The sequence below is a fragment of the Peromyscus maniculatus genome, chromosome 6, assembly GCF_049852395.1.
Source record: "Peromyscus maniculatus bairdii isolate BWxNUB_F1_BW_parent chromosome 6, HU_Pman_BW_mat_3.1, whole genome shotgun sequence".
Classification (NCBI taxonomy): domain Eukaryota; kingdom Metazoa; phylum Chordata; class Mammalia; order Rodentia; family Cricetidae; genus Peromyscus; species Peromyscus maniculatus.
In genome coordinates, this window is record NC_134857.1 from 70,918,127 (window position 1) to 70,928,677 (window position 10,551).

Below are 10,551 nucleotides of genomic sequence, written 5' to 3' on the forward strand. Positions count from 1 at the left end.
ATTCCCTACTTCAAGACTAATGGTCACGGAAGCAGCTGGTACCACATTAGCTTGTGTCTCTCCAAAGAAAAGAAAAAAATAATACCCTATAAATATGTAAAATGATTATATGTCAAATAGAAATAAAAATGTAAGCTGGGCTGCATTGGTTCACACCTTTAAATCCCAGCACTCAGGAGGCAGAGGCAGGCAGATCCGTGAGTTCAAGGCCAACCTGGTACAAAGAGTGAGCTCCAGGACAGCCAGGGCTACACAGAGAAATTCTGTCTTCAAAAACCAAAACCACTGGGCGGTGGTGGCACATGCCTTTAATCCCAGCACTCAGTAGGCAGAGGTAGGCGGATCTCTGTGAGTTTGAGGCCAGCCTGGGCTACAGAGTGAGTTCCAGGAAAGGCACCAAAGATACACAGAGAAACCCTGTCTAAAAAAAGAAAAGAAAAGAAAAGAAGAAAAGGGGAAGGAAGAAAAATGTGGGGGTGGCTCATTTGGTGAAGCGATTACTGAACAAGTGTGAAAAACTGGGTTTATTCCCAGAACCTACATAAAAAAGTCAAACAACAGTGCACGCCTGCAATCCAGTGCCGGGAAGGTAAAGACAGGAGCAGTCGGTCAAGCCTAGTTAAGGAGCCCTCGGCCAGAGAGACTTTGTCTGAAAAATAAAGTGAAGGGACTAGAGACACGACTTAGCCGTTAAGAGCCAGCAGATTGCCGGCAGTGGTGGCGCAGCCTTTAATCCCAGCACTCGGGAGGCAGAGGCAGGCGGATCTCTGTGAGTTCGTAGGCCAGCCTGGTATCCAAAGCGAGTTCCAGGAAAGGCGCAAAACTACACAGAGCAACCCTGTCTCCAAAAAAAAAAAAAAAAAAGAAAGAAAGAAAGAAAGAAAAAAAAATTGAAAAACAGAGCAAAACAAAAATCCTTTTTTCCCAATTTTATGTTTATGAGTATTTTGCCTGCATATATGTGCACAAATGTGTATGTACCACATCTGTGCATACTCTACCCATAGAGACCAGCAGAGGATATCAGTTCCCTGGGACTGGAGTTTCAGATGGTTGTGAGCTACCATGTGGGTGCTGGGAGTAGAGCCTAAGTCCTCTGGGAGAGCATCCAGTGCTCCTAGCTGTAAGTAAGTTAAGCTGTCTCTCCAACCCCAAGCCTTTTCTTTATGCACAGCCTTAGGTATCTCATTATAAGGAAAGATGGACTAATTAGACAAGTCTGGTAGGTATATTCACTTAGTGTGCATGTGTGAGTGCATGTATGGAGATATTTCTGTTTACAATTCCCATTCTCATATAAGAAGTTTACAGGATGGCCTGGAGAGATGGCTCAGCGGTTAAGAGCACTGGCTGCTCTTCCAGAGGAGCAGGGTTCAATTCCCAGCACCCACATGGAAACTCACAACTGTCTGTAACTCATTTCCAGGGGAAATGGCACCCTCCCACAGACATACATAAAGGCAAAAACATTAATACACATAAAATAAAAATAAATAAATCTTAAAAAAAAAAAGAATTCTAGGAATATTCCACCATTGAGTAAAAAGACCTTATCTGGCATGAAGACAGGTCCAGATCAAAAACTATCACACTATCAACAGAGCATGCGGTGAGCAGGGCAGCAAATAAGGTAGAAATGTAGATAGAAACTGGTATAGCGAGGATTTTTCTCAGTCGTGATGACTAGTGGTTGTCACCGGGAATATGATATATGTCATTATACATTTTTTTCTTTTTCTTTTTAAGAACAGGCTTGCTATGTAGCCTGTGCTGGCTTTCAATTCCAGATCTCTCTTCTTCAGCCTCCTAAATGTAGGGATTATAGGCTCCTTCCACCATACCTGGGGGTTTCCATTTCATTTATTATTTTATTTTTTTAGTTTTATTTTCCTATATTTTGATCCTCTATGATTTGGTGTTTGTAGGCCTACTTGGGCGAAGGAGTTAATTCAAGTCAGTTCAAGGCCAAGTTGGGCAAATTAATGAGGCCCTGTCTCAAAATGAAAGTACAAGGCGGCCCAGGGGTAGGGTTCAGTGCCTAGGCTATGTGAAATCCTTAGTTCAGTTCCCAGCGGTCCCCTCCAAACAAGTGAACTTCATTTAACTCTGCTGTGGTACGGTGGGATACTTGAATTGTCTTTTTTTCCCTCTTAGAATGCAATATTACAAAATACTTCTCAGGATATTCAACCGCAAGGCAGGAATTACATTATAAACTTATTGTGGGCTGGGAGGGCCCTAAATTTATTTATTTATTTATTTTTGGTTTTTCGAGACAGAGTTTCTCTGTGTAGCTTTGCGCCTTTCCTGGAACTCGTTCTGTAGACCAGGCTGGCCTCGAACTCACAGAGATCCGCCTGCCTCTGCCTCCCGAGTGCTGGGATTAAAGGCGTGCGCCGCCAGCGCCCGGCGGGAGGGCCCTAAATTTAATACCTAGTATTGAAAAACAGAAAAACAACAAACTCCCTCATTTTCTTTTTTCCTTTTTTATTTTTGTTTCGATTGCTCGAGACAGGGTTTCCCTGTGTAGCTGTCCTGGAACTCACTCTGTAGACCAGGCTGGCGTGGCCAGAAATGCACAGAAAAACACTGTCTTGAAAAACAACAACAAAAAGATATTTTTGTTTATTGTTTCTTTGATTTAGAGACAGGGTATTACTATAGAGCTCTGGCTGTCCTGGAACTCACTATGTAGACCAGGCTGGCCTTGAACTTGACCAGGCACGCCTCCAGAGCCCTGGGATGAAAGGCGTGCACCACTGTGCCCTGGCTACTGTGAGTTTTTTTGTTTTGTTTTTTGATTTTTTTACATTTATTTTTATTTTACGTGTGTTGGTGTTTTGCCTGCATGTATGTCTGTGTGAGGGTTTTGGATCTCCTGGAACTGGAGTTATAGGCAGTTGTGAGCTGCCATATGAGTGCTGGGAATTGAACCCGGGTCCTTTGGAAGAGCAGTCAGTGCTCTTAACCTCTGAGCCATCTCTCCATCCCTGCTGTGAGTTTTTATGAGAACATATTTTAGTATTGTGTGGCTTAGCAAGAGAACCAGACCGTGAGAGCGGCACTGAGGATGAAAGGCAAAGCTTGATTCAGGGTAGGAACTGCTGGGCTGGCCCCCAGGGAAGGGAGGGCAGTCCTGGCGAGAAGCGGAGTTTCGGCTTTATAGAGTAGTTTTAGTCAGCGGGAGACTGGAGGGGCAGTCAAGGAAAAGGAATTGTCTCAGGCGAAAGGGTCCGCAGTAAGCCAAGTTTTATGAGGTGGAGTGGAGGGAACTCTGGCTGATAGGACAGCAGGAGGTTATGGCCAAACCGTTCTGGGGAGAGTCTGAGAAATGCATAATCTTCAGTTTCCATTTCCTGGAAGGGGCTGGGTCCCATGTGGGTAATCCATCTTGGTGTCTTAGGTGACTTCATTTTGGGCCAATGATCTGGGCCACTCCAACAAGTATAACATTATCAGATATTATAACGCATACGCAAAACTATAATGGTCCTTAAGAAGATAAACACACACACTGGGTGTGGGGGTGCGTGCCTTCAAATCCAGCACTGGAGAGGCAGAGGCAGGCAGATCTCTGTAAGTTCAAGGCCAGCCTGGTCTGCATAGTGAGTTCCAGGACAGCCAGAGCTACACAGTGAGAGCCTGTCTAAGAAAATACACAAAAAGCCAAAAAGATGAAGGCACGGTGAGAGAAAACAAGCTCACTCTACCTCTGAGCCTACAACCTGATTGACTGGAATATATCCCGCCTGTCTTAGTCTCTGTCCTACTGCTGTGAAGAGACCATGACCATGGCGACTTTCATAAAGGAAAGCATTTACTGGGGGCTTGCTTGTAGTTTCAGAGTTTAGTCTAGATCATCATTGCAGAAAGCACGGCGGTAGGCAGGCAGACGCTGGAGCAACAGCTGAGAACTACATCCTGAGCCACTGGCAGAAGGACTGAGACTGGGCCTGGTGTGGGCTTTTGAAGCATCAAAGCCTACCTCCAGTGCCGCTCCCCTCCAACAAGACCACACCTCCTGGTCCTTAGAATACTCTCAAATAGTGCCATTCCCTGGTAACTAAGCACCCAAATGGACCCCATGGGGTCCATTCTTATGCAAACCACCACACTGCCCTATTATATATGTATGTACAAGTGCTCTAAGTTTCAATATCTGAAGCACACTGGAAGAGAAGGATTCATGTATCCATGTGATAATATATTGTGTATCCTAATAAACTTTCCTGAGGATCAGAGGACAGAGCCAGCCACTAGATTAGACACAGAGGTCAGGCAGTGGTGACACACACCTTTAATCCTATCACTGGGGAGGCAGAGATCCATCTGAATTTCTGTGAATTCAAGGCCACACTGGGCTACATGAGATTGATCTGATCCAGTATAGGAGAGAAACAGAGCCAGGCACTGGTGGCACACATCTTTAATGCCAGCATTTGAGATCTCATGCCTTTGCTTGGGAAGCACACCTGCCTTTAATCCCAGGAAGTAATATGGCAGGGCAGAGAAAGGCATATAAGGCGTGAGGAAACAGGAACTCACTCTCTTTAGGCTGAGGATCTCATAGAGGTAAGAACTAGTGGCTGGCTGTTCTGCTTCTCTGATCTTACAGCTTTCACCCTGATATCTGGCTCTGGGTTTTTATTAAAAGACCATCTAAGATTTGAACAACATATCCACACTGAAATGGCATTTTGGTTTATTTTGCCTGCTGGGAATTGGTGGGCTGAGACATGACAAGCCGATCTGATCACAGGACAAACAAAAGCTAATGTAGACCATCTACTGTCCACATCTGGAAGCAAAAGCAGTAACACTGGGATGGCAGCATCAAGTCCAGAGGTTTGCTACAGTTACTAGGAGATATACAACGCTAAAAGGTGGCTTAGGAGTTAAGAGTGAATACTGGCCAGGCATGGTGGCACATGCCTCTAGTCCCGGGACTCAGGAGGCAGAGGCAGGCAGATCTCTGTGAGTTAGAAGCCAGGTGCATCTGCAAAGTGAGTTCCAGGATAGCCAGAGCTATGTAGAGAGACGCTGTCTCAAACATTAAAAAGAGAAAAGAAAAGAGTGAATACTGTTCTTTCAGAGGGCCTGAGTTCAATTCCCAGAACCCAGACCCATCCATGTCAGGCAGCTCATGACCCACAACCACCAGTAACTCCAACTCCAAGGGATCTGATAACTGGCCTGGTGTTCTGGCCTCTCCTAGTACTTGAACTCATGTACAGATATCCACATACATATACACATAATTAAAACTAAAATAAATCTTTTTTTTCCTTTCGAGACAGGGTTTATTTGTGTAACAACCCTGGCTATCCTGGAACTCTCTTTGTAGACCAGGCTGGCCTTGAACTCACAGAGATTTGCCTGCCTCTATCTCCCGAGTGCTTGGATCAAAGGCCTGTGCCACCATGGCCCCTGGATAAAATAAATCTTAAACCAGGTTCGGGAGTACATATCTTTAATCCCAGCACTTTGGAGGCTGAGGCAGGTGGGAGTTTGAAGCCAGCCTGGTCTACAGATCGAGTTCTAGTACAGCCAGGACTATGTAGAAGGACTCTGCCACACACTCAGACACACACACACACACACACACACACACACACACACACACACCAAAAATAAATAAATAAAATACATCTTGGCCAGGCAGTGGTGGCACATGCCTTTAATCCCAGCAGAGGCTGAGGCCAGGTTGGTCTACAGAGTGAGTTCAAGGACGGCAAGGACTACACAGAGAAACTCTGTCTCAAAAAACCAATAATAACAACAATAATAAATCTTTATAAAGCTATACTTAATTATAGAATATTTTTAAAAAGATTTATTTATTTATTATGTATACAGTGTTCTGCCTCCATGTATGCCTGTAAAACAGAAGAGGGCGCCAGATCTCATTACAGATGGTTGTGAGCCACCATGTGGTTGCTGGGAATTGAACTCAGGACCTCTGGAAGAGCAGCCAGTTCTCTTAACCGCTGAACCATCTTTCCAGCCCGATTATAGGATCTCTAAAAAAAATATTTTGTGCTGGGTGGTGGTTGCGCATGCCTTTAATCCCAGCACTCAGGAGGCAGAGGCAGGCGGATCCCTGTGAGTTCGAGGCCAGCCTGGTCTGCAGAGTGAGATCCAGGAAAGGCACAAAGCTACACAGAGAAACCCTGTCTCGGAAAACAAAAACAAACAAACAAACAAACAAATGAAAAAACCCACAAAAATATTTTGTACGTATGCCTTCATATATGTCTGTGTACCATATATGTGCAGTGCCTTTGGAGGCCAGAAGAGGGCATCAGACGGCCTGGAACTGGAGTTACAGGTGGCTGTTAGATGTCCTGTGGATGCCGGGAACTGAAACCTGGTGCCCTACAGAAGCAGCCGGTGCTCTTAACCTCTGAGCCATGTCTCCAGCCCCACTTACAGAATCTTTGCCAAGTTTCTTAAAGGACAATCAACCGTGTGTCTGTCCCTCCCTGGGGTGGGTGGGTGTCAGATGGAAGTAGGTGAGTAGTGAATTTTCTCTCACACTGGGTTGGAGCTACTGTCAGGCGAGCTCCTTCCTGCCTGCCCTTCCCCCCTTTCCTGGTGGCGTCGGGACAGGATAAAATGAAAGGGTGTGCAAAGGGAACGAAACCTCTTACTCTTGGATCTAGATTGCCTTTCGTGCTTACTGAGGGAAAACTGCACTGGAGCTGATAAAGCCAAACCCGCCAAAGAGATAATGTGCCTTCTTCCAAAGAAATCTCAAACAAGGATGCTAAAATCAGCAAACTATGCCTCCTCAGGGCCAGAATGTTTGTAAGCTGGGCTCTGCTCTGTTAGTATCCCTCTCCCATCCCTAAATCTAAATTGCACCTCATAAAACCATTGTCTTTTGTTTTGTTTTGTTTTTTGTTTTTCGAGACAGGGTTTCTCTGTGTAGCTTTGCGCCTTTCCTAGAACTCCCTCTGTAGTCCAGGCTGGCTTTGAACTCACAGAGCTCCTCCTGGCTCTGCCTCCTGAGTGCTGGGATTAAAGGTGTGTGCCACCACTGCCGGGCAATAAAACCAGTCTTAGTGTTCTATTGCTGTGAAAAGACTCCATGACCAAGGCAACTCTTATGAAGGAAAACATTGAATTGGGGCTGGCTTACAGTTGCAGAGGCTCAGTCCATTATCAACATGGCAGGAAGCAGGCAGACATGGTGCTGGAGAAGGAGCTGAGAGTTCTACATCTGGATCCATAAGCAGCTGGAGGAGAAAGCAGCTGGGTCTGACTTGAGCATTTGAAACCTCAAAGCCCACCCCTAGTGACTCACTTCCTCCACACCCACTCCAACAAGGCCACACCTCCTAATCCTTCTCAAGTAGTGTCATTCCCTGATGACTAAGCATTCAAATATATGAGCTTACCACAACCACAATCTGTTTCACAACAGAAAAATTTCCCCCTAGTGCTGTGTGGACTCCAGGCTCTCACACATGCTAAACATCCACTCTACCCCAGAACCACAGCCTTAGGCCCAGAATTCTTTTGTGGCTCTTTGTGTGTGGTATATATATGAGTACTTGTGTGCAATGCAAATGGAGGACAGCCAGTTGGCCTCGGGTGTCCTCCTCTGGCACTCTCCTTGTCTGAGGCAGGGTTTCTCCATGACACTCTGAGCTTGCAGACTTGGCTGGATTTGTGGTCAGTTAGCTCCCCTCTGCCCTCAGCACTGTAGTTACAGGTGAGTGCTGCTGCTCCAGGCTTTCAGTGGGTACTCAACGCCTGCTCAGCAAAGCACTTTGCCTACTGGGCCATCTCTCTAGAGCCCAAAAATCTAAGGGGAAAAAATTGTAGGGCTGAGACTGTGGTTCACTTGGTAGAATGCTGACTGAGTATGCGTGAAGCCCTGGGTTCTACTCTCCACATGGTATAAACTGGTGCGCTAGTATGTACCTGTAATCCCAGCATTTGAGAGGGATTGAGGCTGGGGGATCAGAAGTTGATTGCCATCGTGATTACACATTGAAGCGGAAGTAAGCTTGAGCTACATATAGACCCTGTCTCTAACCCAAATAAAATAGCTTATATATTTTTAATCTTCAAATTTAAATGTTAAGCTTTAATCTTTAAACTGTGCTGTAAATGCATCCTTTGAGCAATATAAATATATATATATGCATGTATATACACATATATATTCTCTATACATATATACATTCACATTGCCATTGTTTTAATTTTAATTTTTGTTTTTCTGAGACAGGGTTTCTTAGTGTAGCCCTGGCTGTCCTGGAACAATGTAGACCAGGTTGGCCTCGAACTCAGAGATCTTCCTGCCTCTGCCTCCTGAGTGCTGGGATTAAAATTGAGCCACCACTGCCCGGCTAATAGTCATTGTAAAGACAGCCAATGGCAACCTGCACACCTGCTTGGGCCTTTAGATTGCATATTGTCCTTTTCCTTTATAATTTTAATAAATTTATTAAATTTAAATAATTTTCCTTTATAATTTTAATAAACTCACTAACTTGGCTTCGTCTTGGCTGATCCTAAAGTTCTTTTCAGCCAAGCAGTCAAGGATCCAGCATGAACTGAGCAGAGGTCCCTGAGAGGGAAGGGCACTCCTCCTGGTGACAGTATAGCGCTGTATCCTCCAGCAAACACCCAGCCTCGCCCTCCTCCTGAACATCCTCACCCCTGTTTTGTGCAACACCAAATTTATCTGCATCCTAATCCTTCATCTTATTTGCATTCCAACCCAGAGAGATTAAATCTTCTTGAAAGGCCTATTTTTAAAATGGTTAATTAAAAAAAAAATACTTTTCATGGTTTCTGCAACTTAATTTAAAAATGGCTTCAAGGCTGCAAAATTGGTCTCTGCCATTAATTAATTTTGGAGATCTATCCTTAAAGGTATGAATTATTCTGCAGCAAATAAATGTAACACTATGATAAATTGCCCGAGTGCTTTGACGTAGAGAAAACAGACCCTGGGAGTGGGGGAGGATATTTGTCTGCTTACGTCAGCTCTGTGTTTTCCAGGTCCTGGCCTAGCTGGAGCTGTGGGTCTACAGCTGGACCTCTGCTGGGCCTTCCTACCCGCAGTTGGGTGGCCTACTTGGTCTGCCCTCCTCTTTCAGGGGTGTCACGTGGGCTGATGAGATAATCTATGTGAAAGCCTTTGTCAACTGTAAGGCACAGCTGAATGCCAATTGTTGCTGTTGTTATTATCAAATCACACTCCAGGGAAGCCCTGTTACCCTTCTCCACCCTCCTCCTAGCCCACTAGGCTGGACGGCCCAGGAAACTCTGAGGCTAGACAGCCCCTCCCACGTGGGCCGGCGCCCCTGCTTGGGGGAGGGCCCCCCCCAGAGGCTTCCCCCCCCCCCCCACTCCTCTTCACTCCCAGTAATGCCTTTCCCAGTTCTTCCTGGCTTCAGGGGCCTAACTCCGGAAGGAAATCTCCTCGGTTCCAGTGAAAGTTCTGGGGTTGCAGAAATCATCTACCCCTTTGGCGTCTCCTCGGGGGGGCCCCCTCCCAGCCTCATCCCCTCCCAGTGCCCGCTGGAGCCCGGCTGCCCCGGAAGGATCTGACCGGCAGTTTCCTAGAATTGTCTTGCTGCAGGCTCCTCAGTCATCCAGCTCCCCGCCCCCTTCCCCACCTCATCTCGGTCTCTCTTCCCCAAAGCCAGGCTCTCTGGATGCTCCAGCCTGGGGTATCACCTCCTAGGCCCCTGTAGTAGTTACATCATAGCCTCTCCTTGGGGGGTCTGTCTACAGTTCCTGGGAGGAATTGGGCATGGGAGTTAAAATGGCTACCAGGGCCCACAGAAGGTTGAGAGTGCTGTGGTTGCCAGGACAACCATCTTTCCTTCTAGAGCGTTTCACCCGAAGCTTGGCTGGTGGGTGTAGGCACCCTCTCAGTAAATCTCGTCAGCCCTCCAGCCACCTTTGATGTGCAAACGAGAACCGACTGCCTGGTAGCCAGACCTTAAGCCCCCCGGTGTTCCACCCTACCGCCAGGTCCCACTTGGCCCAGGCTCCAGGAAGAGGCCTGGGGAGGTCAGGGCAGAGGCCTGTCTGCCTTTGATGGATGGTGATGAAGAAATGTCTGGCACTTGGCTTCCCTGTGGGGGAAGTGAGGCTGCCCTTCTCCCCCACATTCCTGCGGGACTGCTTAGGAAGGTGCGAGGTGGCTGGAGCTGGGAAAGGAGGAGGGCTCTGGATCCAGCTCAGACTTGATTATTTTTGACGGGTTATCATGTAGTTCAGATTGTCCTCCAGCTTGATAGGTGACCTGCATCTCTCTGGAATGGTGGAATTAGAGTTCAGTGTGAGAGCGGGAAACGGGGCTTCGTGAATACTAGGCAAGCGATCAGCCAATTGCCAGGGCATTTCCAGCCCTCCTGAGGGGCAGGCCGTGAAGTCACATTTGCCTACCCGGACACAGGGAAAGGAGTGTAGGGAAGAGGAAGAACCCCATTCCCACGCCACAACTGAGTCTCGAAGGCACCCCTAATGGCCAGTCTAATGGCCAAACTTGCTCCTTCTGTGCAAGGAGAGGAGTGAATCCTG

The 10,551-nt window shown here is 46.8% G+C and overlaps 1 protein-coding gene across 1 annotated transcript in view; it reads right to left on the reverse strand.

Annotated features, from left to right (window-relative positions):
- Ints3 (integrator complex subunit 3) overlaps positions 1-9,805 on the reverse strand; it is a 60,367-nt gene extending 50,562 nt beyond the window's left edge. The window contains exons 1-2 of the mRNA XM_076574481.1: positions 8,999-9,805; positions 7,142-7,238 (exon numbers count right to left, since the gene is read on the reverse strand). The gene's annotated coding sequence lies outside the window, so the exon portion shown is untranslated. The remainder of the gene's footprint in view (positions 1-7,141; positions 7,239-8,998) is intronic.
- Between the last annotated feature and the right edge of the window lie 746 nt (positions 9,806-10,551).